At 44.6% G+C, this 21,653-nt stretch overlaps 1 protein-coding gene and 1 non-coding gene across 23 annotated transcripts in view; one reads left to right on the forward strand and one right to left on the reverse strand.

The window, feature by feature from the left end:
• Positions 1-21,653, forward strand: part of LOC140429166 (teneurin-3) — a 3,593,949-nt gene that overhangs the window by 525,469 nt on the left and 3,046,827 nt on the right. The gene's annotated exons all lie outside the window — the stretch shown is intronic.
• On the reverse strand, positions 12,559-12,631 carry trnat-agu (transfer RNA threonine (anticodon AGU)). Its single transcript has one exon. It is a non-coding gene; the product is annotated as a tRNA-Thr (tRNA).

Here is a 21,653-nt window from a genome sequence, read left to right on the forward strand (position 1 = left end):
CAGATCAAGAATTTCGATAGAGCAGGTAAAATCGATGTTCCCTCTAGTGAGTGGATCAATAACTCGAGTTAATTGATTTAAGATGATTGACCAAAGGTCTAGAGAAGGGATGGGGTTATATTTACTTCATTTAAGAAGCAGTCAGGATCTGTAATGCTCTCACTGAAAGGGTGACAGAAGCTGATTCCATAAATCATTTTAAAAGGTTATCACCAGAAAGCTGGGATGTGGAAAGAAGCAAGACTGGTCTTGCAAAGAGCAGCAAAGTCACAAGCAGCCTTCTTCACTACGATAAATTCTTTTTTAAATTAAGGGGCAATTTCGAGTGGCCAATCCATCTACCGTGCACATCTTTGGGGGCGACTCCCACGCAGATACGAGGAGAATGTGCAAATGCCACACAGCCAAGATCGAACCCGGGTCCTTAGTGCCATGAGGCAGCAGTGCTAACCACTGTGCCACCGTGCCACCCGCAACTATAAATTTCTATAGTTTTAATAGCAAAGTCAACAGAATATTTGCGACCATATGAACATTGGGTCTAATGGTCTTAATCAATGAAACTTAAGATTGAGAAAGAACCAGCACAAACTGAAGGAAATAGGTTGAATTGGAGTCAAATTAGTTACAGAAAGAGGACTAATTATTGGATTAAGTGAGAAATAAAAGAGATAGAGTGACGAAAGATACATTTTTAAAAAAGATTTAAAATGTTAAAAATCTGTAGAATCTGTTTGCTACATGCATGGTTTCAATTGTTCCCGTTTTGGGTCTCAGAGGTTGACTTTTATGTCAAGATCTTAAACTCTATAATTAGCAGGATTCTTACAGCATGAATTACCTGTCCAAATTATCTGCAGTGAGATTAATTTATTGTCGCAGCTCAAATCCATCAATTTTGTGGCATTCCTGGGAATATTGCTGGTGAATTAGGGGCTGGTTTAGCACAGTGGACTAAACAGCTGGCTTGTACGACAGAACAAGGCCAGCAGCACGGGTTCAATTCCCGTACCGGCCTCCCCGAACAGGCGCAGGAATGTGGCAGTAACTTCATTGAAGCCTACTTGTGACAATAAGCGATGTTCATTTTTCATTTTCATGAATTCTGGTTCGAATGAGTCTGGCAGTGAAGCAGAACAGAATATCCAGCAATTGGTGCTGATTCCAAACCATGACAAATTTCTTCCTTACCCAAAGGATATAGCGACTGATCTGCTTCAATATTGAGCCAAACAGGGGTAGGATCCTTTCCAACCCAGTCTTTTATAAACCTAAAATGAGAGGCTAATTGATATAATCTCATATTCTGGATGCCCGACAACCCCTCAGAACCTTAGTGCTGCAACTTGATGAACTTCAAACAAGGCTTCTTTTTATTATGCCATATTATCAAACTGATCATTCCATTGAACTACTTCAAGAACCTTATCAGAGAGTAAGATTGGCAACATCTGCAAGGGATACAACAGTCTCGGCAAAACATTCATCTTAATCAATGCAATCCTACCCAGCCATGAGACTGGCAGGGAGGACCAATGAGTGAGGTCCCACCTAACAGGCAAAATGAACTGAGGGAAATTAGCCCCGTATAGTTATTTGAAAAAGGGAGTTATTACAGTGCACAGATAAGTAAACCCTGGCGGGGACCATCAAGACATGAAATTAGCAAGGTGGTCTACCTCTCAACCCTCCCTGTGGCATAGCTTCAGACTCTGTAAAGTTAATCTTATAACTGGAGTGTGTGAACTCTACCACATTGATAATAGCAGGAACTGAAAGGTCCGACTTCGATACAAACAGCAGCATATCATCAGCATAAAGCGTGATCTTGTGCTGCTTCCCCCCAACAGCGCAGCCCAAATATCAGAGGATTTTGCCTCCACTAGAGGCTCCATAACCAATGCAAACAGCAACGTGTGTGTAAACCAAGTAATTCCATTCCATCCTATTAAAAGATTTATCTGTACCTATGGAAATCCAACCCATCCAACGCCCAATTTTGGAAAACATGCATCACATTCTGACATTACTGCTAGAAAACTAACCTTTTATGAACCTGAATGGTCAATGGTCGAATTCCCTCTAAACGTCGTGCCAACACCTTGGACAAGAATTTCAAATCAACGTTCAGAAGTGAAATTGGCCTTTTGGAAGCTCATTCCTCCGGGGTCTTGCTTGTCTTTAAAATCAGGGAAATATTCGCTTCCTGGAGCATCAGTGGTAATTGACCGGCTTCGAATGACAGTACATATCGTATAACGGATCTGTCAACAGGTCCTTCAATTCCCTGTAAAACCCACAACCAAAGCCTTCTGGCCCAGGGGCTTTGCACGGTTGGAGCTCCCTCATGGCCATAGCCACCTACCTCTCTTTTTGAAATAGGAGCATGAAGGACCAATCGTTGATCCTTCAAAGTCATAGTAAGCGCAAAAGCAGAGACAAAGTGCTCCATATACGTCAATACATTTCCAGTCTGGCCCAACCTATACAGTTCAGCATACAAATTCTGAAATTCCCACTAATGTCTTTGGTTTTAATTAGCCCGTTACCCCTAGAATCATGTACAGAGGGGATAGCCCGAGCATCAGCCCTCTCCTTAATCAAAACGGCTAAATATTTACTCGGCTTGTTCCCAAACTCATACAATTTATACATCACAAACATTAGACTTCTTTCGGCCTGTTGGATCAGCAAAGAATCAAGAGGCATCTCAGCTTCATTAACCTCCCTCAACAAATACTGGTGAGGATTCCTTCCATACTCTTCAGCCAATCTAGCCTCCAACCAGTGTAGGCTTTCCAGCATTCTGCACCTTTTGATCGCTGTGTAAGACATAACCAGCCCCCAAGCACAGGCCTTGCAGGTTTCCCACAAAATAGAGGGGGTCACATCAGAAAGGGAATTGACTGAGTTAAAAAAGCTCAAAACACTTTCTTAAAATGCGTAATAAAGGATTTATGCCAAAGCACAGATGTATGAAAACTCCATGATGTGGAGATGCCGGCATTGGACTGGAATGAGCACAGTAAGAAGTCTTACAACACCAGGTTAAGGTCCAACAGGTTTTTTTTGGAATCACTAGCTTTCGAAGCACTGCTCCTTCCTCGTGATGCACCTGAGGAGCTCCGAAAGCTGGTGATTCAAAACAAACCTGTTGGACTTTAACCTGGTATTGTAAGACTCCTTACTGTGCTCAAAGCTCCATGACCTAGATTGCGGGGTCAAGCCCTCAAATCAAAACACAAGGGAGACAGGAGTATGTCAGAGATCATGATGCTACCTATGGAACAGGAGGGTACCAAATGTAGGATTTTTCTAGGCGTGGAGTAAATAATCAGTTCTGGAATGATATCGATCATTGAATTTACATAGAATTTATAGTGCGGAAGGAGGCCATTTGGCCCATCGAGTCTGCACCGGCTCTTGGAAAGAGCACCCGACCAAAGCCCACGCCTCCCCCAATCACCGTAACCCAGTAACCCGAACTAAACTTTTTTGGACACTAAGGGCAATTTCGAATGGCCAATCAACCTAACCTGCACATCTTTGGACTGTGGGAGGAAACCGGAGCACCCGGAGGAAACCCACGCACACACGGGGAGAACGTGCAGACTCCGCAAAGACAGTGACCCAAGTTGTGAATCGAGCCTGGGACCCTGGAGCTGTGAAGCAACTGTGCTGATCACTGTGCTACCGTGCTGCCCTTAATGAAGATGACGTGCTAAGAAAATTATGAATTATTTATCTTGAAGATGTAGGGGGCGATTCTCCGATATTGAGGCCAAGTGTTCGCGCCATCGTGAACGCCGTCGCGTTTCACGACGGCGCAAACAGGGCCCGGACACGACCTATTCTGGTACCCACAGGGAGCCAGCACGGCCCTGGAGTGATTCATGCCGCTCCAGCATCCTTACGCGGTGCCAAATGGGCGCCGCGCTAACCCGCGCATGCGCAGTTCGGGCAGCCCAATCCTGCGCATGCGCAGTTGGGCCGCGCCATCCTGCGCATGCGTGGGGAACGTCTTATGCACGCCGGCCCCTCACCAACATGGAGCCGGTGTTCTGGGGCCGCGCGCAGAAGGAGTTAGGCCCGGGGGGGGGGAGAGGCCGGCCCGCCAATCGGTGGGCCCCAATCGCGGGCCAGACCCCATCAGAGGCCACCCCGGTGAAGGAGCCCCCCCATAGGCCGCTCCCCCCCCCCACAGCGTTCCCACAGAGTTCTCGCCGGCAGCGACCAGGGGTGGACGGCGCCGGTGGGAACCTTTTGTGTCGTAGTGGCCGCTCGGCCCATCCGGCCGGAGAATTGCCACTCGCCGGTTCTTCGAGCGACTGGTGCGAATCACGCGCCGCTGGTTTCCGGGGGGTGGGAGAATCGCTTGCGGGGATCGGGGCGGCGTGGCACGATTCGCGCGGCGCCCCGGCGATTCTCCCACCCGGCATGTGGGAGGGGGGGCGAATAGAAAATTTTCCACACATCTAGGCATCCCACCTTATCACATACAGATGCCCTTGACAATACCCTTGCCTGTCGCCTCGGGGGAATTGTGGTTATTTGGAGATTATTCATCAAGGGATCCAAATAACAATCAAAGACCCCGCCACAAAATTATTTGTCGAAGCCAGTTCTGCAAGGTCCATGAAGAATTAAGGAAAAACTCCGGGGAGTGATTTGAAGGGCCACTAACATTCATTATTGAGACAGATGCTCCATATACAAGCTCCTTAATAATCACATGTCTACCCATCCCTCCCCTCTTATCCTTTACACAATTCTCCATTTTGAAGGGAACATTTTTTGACCAAAGTTGATACTCCCCTGCTGCTGGTCAAAAACAAAGCGAAAAAGATCTGCCCCACCCATTTCCACTTGAACTTTAAGTGCTCCTTGTCACCCAAATGAGTCTCCTGTCCACTTCCTCTGTCTTAAAATAAAGTGGAGCTACACTAAGCGTGGATTGGTACAAGTATTTTTAAGCATGGCCCTGATGCGCTGGACCTTGTGGCAGATCAAGGGGGTATGTATTTAACATAGATGCCCCCAAAATCCAGCAGAGGCCTCCTGCCTCCAACAATGCAAACAGTGCTCACCCCACCCCATCAGACTCCCCATCAGAGACCCCAATCAGACCCCCCATCAGATAACCCAATCAAACCCTCCATCAAACCCACCATTAAATCGCCCCATCAGACCCTCCCATGAGACTGCCATATCAGAGCACCCCATATCAGAGCTTCCCCCATATCAGAGATGTCCATATCTGAGACCCGCCAATATCAGAGAACCTTCCACATCTAGGAGCCTCCCATCAAAGACCAACCTCTGTCTCAGAGACCCTCCCCACATCAGTCAGCATGTAAACTAAAGATCAAACCCGGTAAAGACAGTGAAAAATTATTGCTTTTTACTTACCTGCCCCTTACACCTGCTGTCTCAGACAGAATTGTTGAAAACAGCAGCTGCTACATCAAAACACACCACAAGGCATTAAACCCCCTCAGATCCTTTGATCTGTGTGACTTCTATTCACTTTCAAACATAAATAGCATTTACTAGGTTGTAATTGACAAGGTAATAGCTTCCAGACAGCAAGGTGCCTGGATTGTTTATTTTCATTTCCCTTCATGCTTGAATGCATCTCAAGCACCCTGCTGTGAAGCTAACTACAATGTTTGGAAACATCCAGGTGCTTTCACTTTCTCTTTTTCTCATCAGAAAGCACTTAACCGCTTTTGATGCAGTGATCAACTGTCAGTCAGAGCTGGAATGCATGGGTGAACTGCAACAATTGTTCATTCCTGTCTGAGGAAAAAAGTAATGTGGCCAAACCATAGTTGACAAGGGAAATTAGAGATAGTATTAGATCTAAGAAAGAGGTATACAAATTGACCAGAAAAAAAAATCATTCCTGAGGATTGGGAGCAGTTTAGAATTCAGCAAAGGAGGGACGACAAAGGGTTTGATTAAGAAGGGGGAAATAGAGTACAAGAGTAAGCTTGCAACAAAACATAAAAACTGTCTGTAAATGCTTGCATAGGTAGGTGAAGAGAAAAGATTGGTGAAGACAAATGTTGTTCCTTTACTATCAGAAACAGGGGAATTTATAATGGGGAACAAAGAAATAGCTGACTAACTGAATACATACAAAGCAGGGCACAAATAAAGTACCAAAAATGTTGGGGTACACAGCATTGTGTGAGAGGGAGGAACTGAAGGAAATTAGTATTAGTAGGGAAATAGTGTTGGGGAAATTGATGGGATTGAAGGCCGGTAAATCCCTAGGGTCTTGGCGAAATGGTTAGCACTGCTGCCTCAAAGCACTGAGGACCTGGGTTCTGGCCTGGGTCACTGTCCGTGTGGAGTTCGCAAATTCTCCCCGTGTTTGCATGGGTCTCACCTCCACAACTCAAAGATGTGCAGGCTAAGTGGAATGGCCAGGCTAAATTGCCCCTTCATTGGAAAGAAAAATAATTGGATACTCTAAATTTAAAAAAAATCTATGTGTTGAGCCAGAGGAAATAGGCGAGGTACAAAATGAGTGCTTTGCATCAGTGTTCACCAAAGAAAAGGACGTTGTGGAAGATGGTTCTTGGGTAGCGGTGTGTGGACAGTCGGGTCATGTTGACATCAAAACAGAGGAGGTATTGGGTGTTTTAAAAGACATTCAGGTAGATATGTCTCCTGACCCAGAATACTGAAGCAAGCAAGGGGGAAAATTGCCGGGGCCTTAACTGACATCTTTGCATTCTCATTGGCTATAGGTGAGATCCCAGAGGACTGCAGAATAGTTAATGTGGTACCGCTGTTTAAGAAAGATAGCAGGGATAATCCAGAAAACTATAGGCCGGTGAGCCTCACGTCGGTAGAAGGTAAATTATTGTAGAGAATTCTCAGCGACAGGATTTATGCCCATTTGGAAACAAATGGATTCATTAGCAATAGACAGCATGGTTTTGAGAAGGGGAGTTCGTGCCTCACTAACTTGATCGAGATTTTTGAAGAGATGACAAAGATGATTGATGAGGGGAGGGCAGTGGATGGACTTCAGTAAAGCCCTTGACAAGGTGCCTTTTGGCAAACTGGTACAAAAGGTGAAGTCACACGGAATCAGAGGTGAGGTGGCGAGATACAGTACAGGCTCGGTCACAGAAGGCAAAGGGTAGCAGTAGCAGTAGAAGGATGGTTTTCGGAACAGAAGGTTGTGACTAGTGGTGCTCCACAGGGATTGGTGCTGGGACCTCTGCTGTTTGTAGTATACATAAACGATGTGGAGGAAAATGTAGCTGGTCTGATTAGTAAGTTTGCGGATGACACCAAGGTTGGTGGAGTGGCAGATAGTGTTGAGGATTGTCAGAGGATTCAGAAGGACATAGATAGGTTGGAGACTTGGGCAGAGAAAAGGCAAATGGAGTTTAATCCAGACAAATATGAGGTATTGCATTTTGATAGGTCTAACATAAGCAAAACTCTTAGAAATATAGAAAGTCAGAAAGATATGGGCGTGCAGGTCCACAGATCTTTGAAAGTGGCAACACAAGTGGGCAAGGTAGTCAAGAAAGCATACAGAATGCTTGCCTTCAGTGGGTGGGGCAACGAGTATAAAAACTGGCAAGTCATGCTACCAGTTGTACAGAACCTTGGTAAAGCCGCAGTTGGAATATTGCAAACAATTCTGGTCACCACACTACCAGAAGGATGTGGAGGCTTTGGAGATGGTGCAGCAGAGGTTTCCCAGGATGTTGCCTGGTCTGGAGGGTGTTAGTTATGTGGAGAGGCGGAATAGACTCGGACAGTTTTCATTAGAAAGACGGAGATTGAGGGATGACCTGATAGAGGTCTACAAGCTTATGAGGTGCATGGACAGAGCGGGATGGGCAGGCACTCTTTCCCAAGGTGGAGGGGTCAGTCACCAGGATGCATAGGTTTAGGGTACATGTGGTAAAGTTTAGAGATGTGCAAGGCAGGTTTTTTACACAGAGGGTGTTGAATGCCTGGAACGCGTTTACCAGGGGAGGTTGTGGAAGCAGATACATTTTAAAAAAAATTTGAGTACCCAATTCATTTTTACCAATTAAGGGGCAATTTAACGTGGCCAATCCACCTACCCTGCACATCTTGTTGATTCCCAAATTTCTTTCTCCGTCAGTCTGGCCTCAATAAAAGTTGAGATGGATTTGCACGTAAAAAGAAGTTATTTATTTAGCTTGCAAGCTTGATTCATCTTACAGAAACATAAGAGACATCCAGTCTCCTACACTCCAGAAAGCGAATGAACAAAGAGACAAAGGGATCTCTGCAAATCAATTCAAATGGTGTCAAGTTTCACATACTCGACGCCCATAGGTCAGCCTATATCCCTCCTGACCTGTTTGATCTATTCTGATTGGCTCACTTCCAATCCCTTTCTCTGGCCCCTATCAATGCAGCATCACTCTCATAGATACACCTCTTCCTGCTTTTTCCATGCGGTCTCAATCCCTTTGTCTCTATCTGCCAGAATCAAAGTGGCTTATTTCTACATTACATTAACTAATATCTCTAAAGTAACTATTTTATATCACATTCGTCATCTTTGGGTTGTGGGGGAGAAACCCACGCAAACACAGGGAGAATGTGCAAACTCCACACAGACAGTGACCCAAGGCCGGGATCGAACCTGAGACCTTGGCACCGTGAGGTAGCTGTAATAAACACTGTGCCACCTTGCTGCCTTGGTAGCAGATACATTAACAGCATTCAAAAGGCATCTCGACAAGTACATGGATAGGATGGGTATAGAGGGATATGGCACAAGGAAGTGCTGAAGGTTTTGGCCAAGGGTGGAATCATGACCGGTACAGGCTTGGAGGGGCGAATAGCCTGTTCCTATGCTGTATTGTTCTTTGTTCTTTGATCATTTTGCTCTTATTTATATTTCTCGCTACATAAGGGTCGCCCACACACCTTGCATACTCCAGGGTTGGACAAACAGATGCTTTGTAAACTATAACTCTTTTAATAATAATAATTTTGTTGCAATACCAAAGATTCCTCCTCTGAAATTCAAGAACCCTGTTTACTTGGATGTTACCAGCTAAATGCAGAATCCCCATTGAAATTGTTTTAAGCTGAATCACCCAGGTTTGGTTGTGTATCTACCTGTTGGAGAATTTTATTGCAGAGTTAAAGCTATCTGTTGGTGGAGTCTTTTTGATCAAACGTTTGGTCATCTGCTCACATAGTTCAGCATCACAATGTCTACTCGTTTAACGATGCTATATAATTGAAAGTTGGTGTGCTTGGGAACTGAATCCTGTCTATGTGCATTAATCCAATTCAATCTCCCATCAGGGAACGCTGCTTCACCTTCATAAGTTAATAAGATATAGGAGCAGAAGTAGGCCATTCGACCCAGCTCGTCTGCTCCACCATTCTATCGTGGCTGATATATCCCTCATCTGTGACCTACAATGGTACAGACAAAGAGCTGGATTGTAAAATCAGCCAGAGCATCTCCTCTCTAGAACATATGACCTAGGAGCAGGAGTAGGCAATTTAGCCTCCCGAGCCTAAGTGCCCTCAATGTGATCATGGCTGATCCCATCCTGGCCTTAACTCCACCGTTTTGTTCTCACTGGAACGAAGGAGGTTGAGGGGCGACCTGATAGAGGTCTACAAAATTATGAGGGGCATAGACAGAGTGGATAGTCAGAGGCTTTTCCCCGGGGAAGAGGGGTCAATTACTAGGGGGCATATGTTTACGGTGAGAGGGGCAAGGTTTAGAGTAGATGTACGAGGCAAGTTTTTTACACAGAGGGTAGTGGGTGCCTGGAGCTCGCTACCGGAGGAGGTGGCGGAAGCAGGGACGATAGTGACATTTAAGGGGCATCTTGACAAATACATGAATAGGATGGGAATAGAGGGATACGTACCCAGGAAGTGTAGAAGATTGTAGTTTAGTCGGGCAGCATGGTCGGCACGGGCTTGAAGGGCCTGTTCCTGTGCTGTACATTTCTTTGTTCGTTGGTGTTCTTTGTCCTGCCCGTTCTCCATAACCCTTCAATCCATTACCAATTAAAAATCTGTCTAACTCCTCCTTAAATTTACTCACTGTCCCTGCATCCACCGCACTCTGGGATAGCGAATTCCACAGATTCACAACGCTTTGGGTGAAGTAGTTTCTCCTCAAATCTGTTTTAAATTTGCTCCCTCCTATTCTAAGATTGTGACCTCTCATTTTAGAATGCCCCACCAGAGGAAGCGTCTGCTCGACGTCTACTTTATCCATACATTTTAGCATCTTGTATACCTCGATTTGATCTCCCTCTTTCTTCTAAACTCTAAAGAGTATAGGCCTAAACTGTTCAATATCTCCTCATACGACAAACCCCGCATCTCTGGAATCAATCCAGTGAACCTCCTCTGAACTGCCTCCAATGTCACTCTATCTTTCCTCAAATAAGGGGATCAAAACTGTGCCAGGTGCAGTCTTACCAATGTCTTGTATTGTTGCAACAACACTTCCTTACCTTTATACTCAATTCCTTTAGCTATAAATGTCAACATTCCATTTGCTTTCCTTATTATCTGCATGTTCGTTTTCTGTAACTCATACGCAAGAACACCCAGATCCCTCTGTATCGGAGCATCCTGAAGTCTATCCCCATTTAGATAATAAAGTGCTGTCATAATATACACAGAAGTATATGATGGTGCACAGACAGACAGTGAGTGACACAAAGGATGACCAATGAACATACAAAACACAGCAGCCAATCACCAGACAGGACACGGTCACTATATAACCAGGGGGCACTAGTTTTCCCGCTCTCTTGGGATGCAGCCTCTGAGACAGTTAGAGCCTGTGAGCAACAACTAGAACATCCACCATGTGGTAGTAAGATAGTCTGGTCAGGTTAGCCTCAGGTCTCCAGTCAACTCAGCATAGTGTCAACCCACAGTTCAAGCATGTTTAATAGTTAAGAGTTTAATAAAATAGAGTTGCATTTCTTCAAGTGTTGGAAGCCTGTCACTCTCTCTGCTACAGTAAACACAGTCCTCGCAGACCCAGCTTACCCAACACATCAGGTGCCTTTCCATTTTTTTCAACCAAATTGCATGACCTCACACTTATCCACGTTAAACTCCATCTGTCACATTTTGGCCCACTCTCCTAACCTATCTATATCCATTTGTAAGGTTCTTATTTCCTCATTGCAACTTCCTGTCTCGCCTATTTTTGTGTCCTCTGCACCTGAAGATTCAACTTCAGCTAAACTGCAATTATGCATACTTATGTTAGATTGACCCATAAGTAGAAAGAGTGGAAAATAAAGCAACCAGCACAGCTGGAACCTTTGTGTAGTTTCATTATTAACACATTTCTACAGAAGACATGTGTACACATATTGTGCATAGACATGTTAGCCTGCTTCAAGGGCACCATATAGCATAATTTTGATTTGGGATTGAAGTGTTGGTCCCAGCTACAATGGTGCGTGGGAGAAATAATAACGAGGGCTGAAACCAACAAGGTATGATTATTCTGTCAATGTGACAAGGAAGTCTATTTTCACTTTAAATGAAACCACAAATGACTAAACTCCTTCAAATGTATATATTTTTATCTTTGGCACTGTTAAGATTACTCCAGCAAAGGAATGATTCCTGTGATTTCAGATGATGTTGATAAACCACTGACTGAAATGATGCTCTTGCAGTCTGTGATGGTACCTTTCAAATGTGTTACAACAATGCACCCTGAAACACTTGTTCCAAATATGCTGACAATTAGCAACATATACAGACAAGCCTGCTGGCAGGGCTACTTGTTGTTTACCAAAATAGTGATACTTTTTGGGGAAGAACCTCCCATTCAGCTGGCCAAGGTGTGGCAAAATCATAGAATCTCGACAGTGCGGAAGGAGACCATTCGGCCTCTCGAGTCAGCACTGACCCTTCAAATGAGCACTCTACCCATTTGCATTCTCCCGTACACCTGCCCTATCCTCGTAACCTAACGTGCACAGCCCTAGACAAGAAGGGGCAATTTAGCATGGCCAATCCACCTAACCTTCACATCTTTGGACTGTGGGAGGAAGCTGGAGCACCAGGAGGAAACTCATGTAGACATAGGGCGAACATACAAAATCCACACAGACAGAGGGTGTTGCAGGCTGTGCCAGCATTTATTGCCCAGCCCAATTTTCCCATGAGGAGCAGTTAAGAGTCAACAACATTACTGTGGGTCTGGAGTCACACTGAGGCCAGACCAGGCAAGGATGGCAGATGGGTTTTTAAGACAATTGACAATGGTTTCATGGTCATCACTCGGCTTTTCGTTCCAGATTTTTATGGAGTTTAAATTCCACCCTCTGCAGTGATGGTATTTGAGCCTGGAACTCCACTGCAGTATTCTAGGTCACTAGTCCAGTGACAATACCACTACATCACCACATCCCCACTCTTTCGGCAGCTTGTTGCCCACTTAACTGACCTCTCTAACTTTCTCCACTCCCTCTGTGTCCTCACCAAAACTCCATTTGCCATCCAACGTGCGATCATCAGCTAAATTTTAAGCACAGGCCCCAGTGAGAATTGAACTCACAACCCCTGGTTTACTAGCCCAATGCTCTAACCACTGAGCTATGGAGCCTACTGCTTCACGTGGATGTGCATAAAGAAGGTTACACTTGGGGAGCACGAGAAGTTCTGAGGAAAATTGTCCTGATAATTTGTTGTTCAATTAAAAATGAACTGAGGTGCATTTATCGTCTCTTTTTATTTTGTTTTGTGTGAAACTGAGGAATAAATAAGAAACAAAATTGAAAAGGCATGCCACTCATTTGGCAAAAAACAAAACCTGTATTAACATGAAAAAACAATCTTTTGAAGTTGCTTTTTGTCATGCAAACTGGATGGGGCCTCGTCCAGCATGACAGCATGATGCATTTTAAAATTGTTAAAGTTATTATTAAACAAAAAATAATGAGGGAATTGGTTCTCACGTACAGCTGGTTCTGTCAGCTGCAATGACAGATGGCTTGATAGCGAGTGCATTGTGTTTGTTTCTGTGCAGTGCACTGCCGCAGAAGCAAGCCAATGTTGCAGCTGCTCAACTGTACAGCCACCTGCAAAATGGCAGCACTTCCAGCAGCATCCCAGCAAGGCCAAAACCATACTGTTCTATATTAGTAACCAAGGTGCTTCTGTGAAATACCTGTTTATCAGTGGGACAATGGAATTTGACATTTAAAATAAATAGATCAGAACTTCCATTGAACACACAAGCATGGGAATTTTGTCATCAATAGCGCGCAGTCATTTTTCATCCTTTTTTCAAATGTAGTGAACATTCTACTTTTAAGCTGCAATTCTTTTGGTAATATAGGTAATATATTCGCAATCTCCCACCAAAAGTGTAAAAATATTATCTTACTGTGAACTATTTCTCTTGCGATCGTTCTCATTTATCTTTATAAAGAGGAATGCATTTTTTATCCTCCACAAGACAGGAATTCATTTTGGGGCGCAGTTGCTATCTGGTGAGAACTCTTCAGCACCTCATCTGACAAGCCATTCTTCATGTGGGGATAATAACATTGCTCAGAGCGCCTCTATGTCTCCTCAATCGGGTCTCTATTGTTCAGCATGGAAACCTTGGATACTGAGCATTGTGAACTGGCAGTGGTTCCTATTGTCAGATCTGGATGTGGACGTTTGCAAAAATAGAATCAAGGCTGGAAGAGGTCAACCAAAGCTCTTTAACTTTGTTGTTTAGGTTTCCATGGGGTGCATGAAAGGAACGTGGGAAGACCAGGAATGTTCCTTAACCCTGCCCTGAGTTTCCTTTCAGAATTGCAATCTTTATTAGTGTCAAAAGTAGGCTTACATTAACACTGCAATGAAGTTACTGTGAAAAAACCCTCGTCGCCACATTCGGAGCCTGTTTGGGCACACAGAGGGAGAATTCAGAAGGTCCAAATTACCTAACAACCATGTTTTTCGGGACTTGTGGGAGGAAACCGGAGCACCCGGAGGAAACCCAAACAAACACGAGGAGAACGTGCAGACTCCACACAGACAGTGACCCAAGTCGGGAATCTAATCCGGATCCCTGGTACTGTGAGGCAACAGTGCTACCCACTGTGCTACCGTCTCATTCAGCGCAGGCAATGAATATATTATTAATGAGTCTCATGCAAATTGAAGATTAGAAGGATTCCCTTCTCTGAAACAAAATAGCAGAGGCGTTGAATAAACTCACAGATGTTGTTGTGTTACTTACATCCATGAAAGGCCAACATACCTGGGAAGAATTAGATTGAGATCTGTAAACATTCTTGCCAATTTCAATGAACAAAGGTTGTACAGAATCTGATGATTCTCATAAAGCTGGCACAGTAGATATGCCAAAGACTTAAACTGATCAGAGTATTATAAAATGTTAGTTTAAATTCGACATACATTCTGGGATTTGTAGGGGAAAGTAGCGCAAAATTTTAGAAATAATTTTGTAAGAATTAACTGGTTGGACTAGACTTAAATGACGTTCCTCTAATCCATGCTTTCTTATTTTGTTTATTACGATCCCAGACCAGATCCCAACAGTGGCCAGGATACTGGACCAAAACCCCAATATTTTAGTGCACTTGTAAGACTGTGCACAAAGAATGATTTGCTCCAAGAGTAATTGCATGAAAAAATAGGGATTTGGTATTTCTAAAGCAAAACTTTATTGTGAATACCACATTAAACTTTTTAACTTCACACTCAAAAAGATTAGTTCACAATTATCCTTTAACACCAGCACTCAATTTACCATAAAACAACAAGAAAAGAAACACACAGCTCTCAATCTATCTTAAACTTAGCATGGCATAGAGTAATAGTCGTTTTGTAAAACAGATTTGGCTCCTGTTAGAATCCCTTCAGACTCTGGCTGAATATCTTCACAAAGCTGGTTCACCTGGCATGTTTCTGCTTCTTCCTTTTCCCCAGATAAGATTGTTGTACTTTACATGTTATTACTCTTTTATAACTATCCTACTGTGGGTGAATTGTGGACTCAGGGTCAGGCAGTTCAGAATTCAACTACTCTCTCTCCTGGAGCCTTCTCCTAAACCGCATCTTTCCTCCTAAACCGCCTCTTTGCATTCCTGGGCCCTACTGAGAAATTATCTCATCTCTCAAAGCTGATAAACAAATGATCTTTGCCGGCTGCAAAAGCACATTTACTCCCCAGGGACCTCCCAAGTCAAATCACATTCCTCTGGTCAATTTTACCTGCTGTTTCCTGGAAGCAAAACAAAATCCTTTGTAAAAACATGACTTCTGCGGTCAAATGCACTATAACCCCAGCCATTTATCCCTTAAATTGTCCCAATATTTAGAAACCAATATTCCTAAAATCCTCCATTTGTCACATGTTGGACATGGACAGCATGGAACTGTTTAGTCCCCAGGCACCAACTCTGGATATTTAAAAATCATATTCCCTTGTTTATAGCCTTCCATGGCCTCCCAATCTCTAGCATTAGAAATCCCCTTAAATCACTCTATTCCTCTGACTCCGGCCTTTTGGACATTCTCACCACCCCATCCTCCCAACTTACTTTACCCCACTATTGAAAGCTGTGCCTTCAACCGTCTAGGCCTGATCCTGTGGTTTTCCTTCCCTCTCTCCCTCCATTTCTGCATCTCATTCTCCACCTTTCATGTTACTCCTTAAGACCAATCCCTTTGATAAAGCTTTTGGCTCACTTCTTCGCACATCTGCTTCTCGAGCCCATTTTTGTCTGATAAACCCCTACAGAAAGTCTTGGGTCGTTTTTCCACGTTAAGAGCACTCAGTAAATGCAAGCTTTTCTTGGCAGTTTTGTGAGAAGGCTTTTTTCTCTATTTTGGAACTGTTAGGTTTTCCATCAACAATCAGGTCTTCAAAATAAAATATATGTAGTATCTTCACAACAACACTTCTCGTCTATCACATTGCAACCTACAACCATTCAAATGAGAAGTATAATGACGACTGACTGTCACATTTGTTCTCTATTTTGTGACTATCAAGTTGTCCATCAATTTTAATCTCCTTCGTTGTTTGCTTTTTCTTTCTAAGGTTGGTTATTTTCTACACTTATTGTACTTGTGGTAGCTATCAATCACAGTGCTTATATTTGTCCTGTAAGAGTTAGTATTATTTCCTTTCCATAAAGTATGAAGATTTGTAAGTTTTATTGGGATCTTTTCTCCGGGCGAGATCAACCTGCACTGAACTTTCTAATTTGAGAATATGATAAAATTCTCCTCAAGACTGGCCCAGGTTTCCCGCCTTCCAAAGAATAGTCAGTGCCCAGAGGGAATACCGTTCCTTGACTATCCCGATCCTTTAATTTCATTCTTCCGACTTGGCCTAAAACCTGCCAATCATGGAACGTGAAATGTTGGCTAATGAAGTTAACTTTGTAGTCGAGTGCATGTTAACAGCAAAGCTTTACGAACAACTTATTCCGATTCTATATTGACCGTGGCTCTAGGTCATGTTATGTCATGCATCATTGTGTAAGTGGCACCATACTCAGTCCCACATTAACCATTTGTGCATGACCCTCTACGGCTACAGACAGAGTCCATTTATTATATTTCATGTTGAGTTCCTCCCAAAAATCTTGAGATCAATAGTTAATGAGATAAAAGGTGAGTGTTTTCTTAGATTCTAAAAAAAATCATTCTTGGGTTGTGGCATTTATTGTCCATCTCTAATTTCCCATGAGCAGGGATCTTAATATTCCCATTAACGTACAAATAGCGAAAAGTGAGCATATAAATGGTTCGAGGCACCAGCAAATTTCCGGCACTGACTTAGCTGTAACTATTAATGTATAACCTGAGAAAATGGGCACGATTCTCCATTTGGGAGACTAGATACCCCCACCAGAGGTTAATTACACCTGATTAGCACAAATCGGGAAGCGATTGCCAATCCATAGCCATGCAAATTTAGTGATGGCGAGGATTGTGAGGGATTCCAGAGCAGGCGGCCCAATCGTGAGATCCAGCGGCTTACCACCCCTCCCTCACAACACAATTCAACCATTCCCCCCCTTCCGCAGCGCAATTCAGCCCCCCAACCCCTGAATGTTACGGATCCCCTTCCCTCCCAGTAGGGACCCCCGAAATAAAGTTACCCCCACAGAGACCCCTTCAATAAGGAGACCCCCGTACTAATCCACAAAAGAGAAACTCATGGCAGGAAGCCCCCCAGAAGAGTGACTCCTGTTGTGAAGTCCCGCAGAAGAAAGATCCCAGTCTGGAAGGTAGAGAGCAGTCTAGACATATGCAGTGAAAACAATCACTGCTTTAACACTCACCTGGGCTGGCTCAGACACAAGAATCAGTACCTGTCAATTCCTGGAAAGAGAAAACCAGTCAGCTGTGTTTAAACCCCCTCAGATCTCTGATCCGCAAGCCTTTCATTTATTACTCTTTGAGATTGATTTGACTAGGCTGTGATTGACATTTCCACACACCCCAGCTGTCAGCATTGTTCCATCATCTTCCTTAATAGTTGAGTAACTTTGAAGTGATCTAACCACACTGTTTATAAGCATCACACTTTGATTGACAGCTCCTGGACCACTTCAAACAGAATTAAGTGCTTTCCAATCATTTCCCTTCACGGATTAGTGACTTTGAAGTGGTCAACTAGAAACTGATGGCACTTACGTCTGGAAGGGTCTCTATTTAGGGAGCGTCTGGGAGAGTTCCTTTATTTAGGAGGTCTTTGGGGAGCTGTTTTTATTTACAGGGTCTCTGGAGGGATCTCTTTATTTCTGGGGTCTCTGGGGGTCTCTTATTTGGGGCATCTCTTGGGGTCTCTTTATATAAGGGGTCTCTTGGGAGGGTCATTATATTTAGGGTTTTCTCTGGTGGTGGGTGGTGTTGGGCCTCTTGTTGGGGTGGGGGGGCAGGTCTTGAATTGAAGGGGGGAGGAAGGTCCTCCCATAGATTTTGGGGGCAACTCTTTGAAAGAGATTTTTAAAATAATAATCTTTATTGTCACAAGTAGGCTTACATTAACACTACAATGAAGTTACTATGAAAAGCCCCTAGTCACCACACTCCGGCGCCTGTTCGGATACACAGAGGGAGAATCCAGAATGTCCAAATTACCTAACAGCACGTCTTTCGGGACTTGTGGGAAGAAACTGGAGCACCCAGAGGAAACCCACACAGACATGGGAAGAACTTGCAGACCACGCACGGACAGTGACCCGAGCCGGGAATCGAACCTGGGACCCTGGCGCTGTGAAGCAACAGTGCTTCCCACTGTGCTACTGTGCCACCTCGACCCGCTTGGCCCACTCCGAAGTTCACCGTGTCAGGGCCATGTTTGTCAGGACCAGTCGTGATACTCACCCACATGATTCTTAAATGGATCTTCGTGACCCATTTGCATCCACCCACTGGTGCAGGGCACGGACCTCAATCCTGATGCCAGCGGGAGACCGGAGCATCGGAAATGGATTGGCGCTTCAGTTTTTCCCCGATGCTGGATTCTCCACCTCATCTGTAACTCTGCTACCGGTGGCGCGAGGCGGAGAATTTAGCCCAATATCTAGTTCAGATGTGAAAGTTGTAACAAGAATATGGAAAGCTGATAGAACTCTGAGTACAATAATCTCTTCTGAAAACATTCAAAATTGTATCTCATACGACCTTGTAGGTCCCAAATTCCCAGCTCTTCACTCCTAAGTCTCCACTTAATGCTTCTTCTTCGAGGGCAGTACAAAGGTGGAATTCATTTTGATTTGTTCATGGGATGTGACGCTCATGCAAGACCAAAATGTTTTGCTCATCCCTAATTGCCCTTGAGAAGGTGGTGGTGAGCCACCATCTTGAACCACTGCAGACTTTGTGGTACACAACCACACACACACACACGCAGACACACACACATGTACACACAAACACACACACACACTTGTTACAGAAGCAGTTTCAGGATTTTGACCCAGCGACTGTGAAGCAATGGCAAAATATTTTGGGGGGGGGGGGTGGCATAGTGGTGTTGTCACTGGACTAATAAACCAGAAACCCAGGATAATGCACCGGGGACTGAGGTTTGAATCTTGCCCCTGCAGGTGGTGATATTTCAATCCAATAAAAACCTAGAATTAGAAGCCTAATGATGACCATGAAAATATTGCCGATTGTCGTAAAAACCCATCTGGTTCACTAATGCCCTTTAGGGAAGGAAATCTGCCGTCCTTACCTGTTGTGGCCTACATGTGACTCCAGACCCACAGCAAATGCGGTTGACTCTTAACTCCCCCTTCCAGTGCCCCTGTGCACCAACAGTGAACTGAATGAATTTGTCCATTGATGAATGGGGTGCCGGTTTTGTGGGCTTGATTGACCCGATGTCAAGCTTGTTGAGTGTTGTTGGAGCCGAACCCATTCAAGTGAGGGGAGAGCATTCCACCACCTTCCTGACTCGTGACTTCTAGGTGATGGGTTTGGGGAATCAGGAGGCAAATTAATCACCGCAGAATTCGCGGTGTCTGACCTGCACTTGCAGCCATAATATTTACGTGACTCATGGAGCTACAGTAATTAAGTGGAGCTCTGAATGATTAAGAGTTTTAAATGTTAAAATCTAATTTTAGAAATGTGATTGATCATGGCAATTGCATGTCAAAAAACAGGGGATTTTATTTTTAAAATGTTTTATCGTATTGTCACAGCATTGCGGTCTCACATTTGGCAGGGTTATGCTGCTAGGTCCTCCCCCCCCCCCCCCCCCCCCCAAGCCATGTCCTCCCCTCCTGTATACACCTTGTCCAACCAGGAATTTGGAATGGTGTAGGAACACATCAAGGGTGTGTGAGGTTTGCAGACATTTCACCTTGTCCCCAGATCTGCTGTCAAATGACCCCGCCTGGAATTTTGGTCAAATATATGTGAAAATAAACTGACACTCCTCTGATTTATTCATTGATTACAATGTTTGTAAATGATCTGGAGGTGACTGTGTCTTGTGATACAGATTTTGCTTGCTTTGCTAAAATAAATAGCCAGATGGCAGAGAATGTTGAGGATACAAACAGCATTTAACGACACCTGGGCTGATTAAATGGAATTGTTAAGGATTGACAGATTAATGCAGACAATTGTGAGGTAAAACTTATGCAAGATGAAATCTGCACATAAAAAATAAGTGACTTGCAGTGAATGTGAAATAAGTCAAGAGGGTGTGCATGGTTATTGACCATTCACTTTAAAGTTCCAGTCAGCTGTGTACTTATGATGTCTCTGGTGGCTGAAATTTTGCAGGTCAAAACCTGATATAGATTACTGGGGGAGCCACATTTGGAAGATTATGTGCTGCTTTGGGTATGGTGTCTTCAAACGGACACTTATGTCAATCGAGGTCACTGCAGGATTCTTGGCCTTAAGTTAAGAAAAGTGACTCACATAGCTGAACTTGTTAGCATCAGGGAAAAGTAAGGACACAAGCTTGTATCAGTTGTGTCAAAAATAGCAGGCATACTTGTAATGAGCTGTGACTATAAGACTGGAGGACTGGAGTCACTGGTGGCCTGGCCTCGAAAGTTCTCAGGAGTTCTCATTTGAAGTGGAGTCTCAATCCATTGTGGGAGGCTGACGGCATAATAGAATCGTAAAAGTGGATCTCATGGTCCACAAAGCCATACTTTCTGACAGCTCGTGTGTAATAGAAGAACCTGGGCTGGATTCTCCGATTTTCAGGCTATGTAGCTGGCGTGGGAACGGTGGCTTTTTACGACTGAAAATTAGGTGCAAAATGGCCACCGATCCTCTGTTTGGTGGGGGGCTAGCAGGCAGGCAGCATAGAGCACCCAGCTCTAGCTGCCGAAACGGCCAGAGAATTGCCGGGTCCAAAGCCGTGCATGTGCATGGCGGCAGCCTGCAGCGGCCGTGCCGTGCAACATGGCGTCGGTCGTGCACGGACCCGGCCTGCCAAATAATGTCCCCCCCTTTGGCCGGCACTCAACCCCCGGACCAACCCCCAGCAGTGCTCCAGCTCCTGCCAAACGTCCCCCCTGCCCGCGGACTGGCTCTCCCCCGACAGTGGCGCCGTTGGACTAAGTCCGCAGCCGCCACACCAAGTTCCCGATAAATAATAGCATGAGAGACCCACGCCGTCGGGAACATGGCCGGTCGAGGTCGGAGCATTGGGGGGGGGGGGGAGGACCTCAGGCAACGTCCTGAGGCCGTCCATACGATGTGGGGCAGAGCATTGCGAAAGTGGCGCTGCCCCCGCTTTCGGCACGAACGTTGATTCTCCGGCCGATCGCCAAATGCGATTTTGGCATCGGCGCCCGGAGAATCCCGCCCCCTAGCTCTTTAGGAATCAAACCCAAAACATTTCAGTACCGAATGTTACAGACAGGGGAGAGAGGCAAACCTGAACTCTTTTATTTTCCCATCGTCTGTCCGTAACTGGAGGTATTTAAATTTTTGAAATATGTTGTAGCATGTTTCCCAAACCCCTCGGTCTGTGAAGTCAATTTTTAAACTGACACGCCGCAAACTCTCTTTAGTGTCATGTGGGAGTACCTTTAAGAAATTGGTGTTTATAAATGGGTCTGTTTATAAATTTCTGTAGTGAGAGTACCTTTAAGAAATGGGTGTTT

This window comes from Scyliorhinus torazame, chromosome 9 (assembly GCF_047496885.1).
Source record: "Scyliorhinus torazame isolate Kashiwa2021f chromosome 9, sScyTor2.1, whole genome shotgun sequence".
Classification (NCBI taxonomy): domain Eukaryota; kingdom Metazoa; phylum Chordata; class Chondrichthyes; order Carcharhiniformes; family Scyliorhinidae; genus Scyliorhinus; species Scyliorhinus torazame.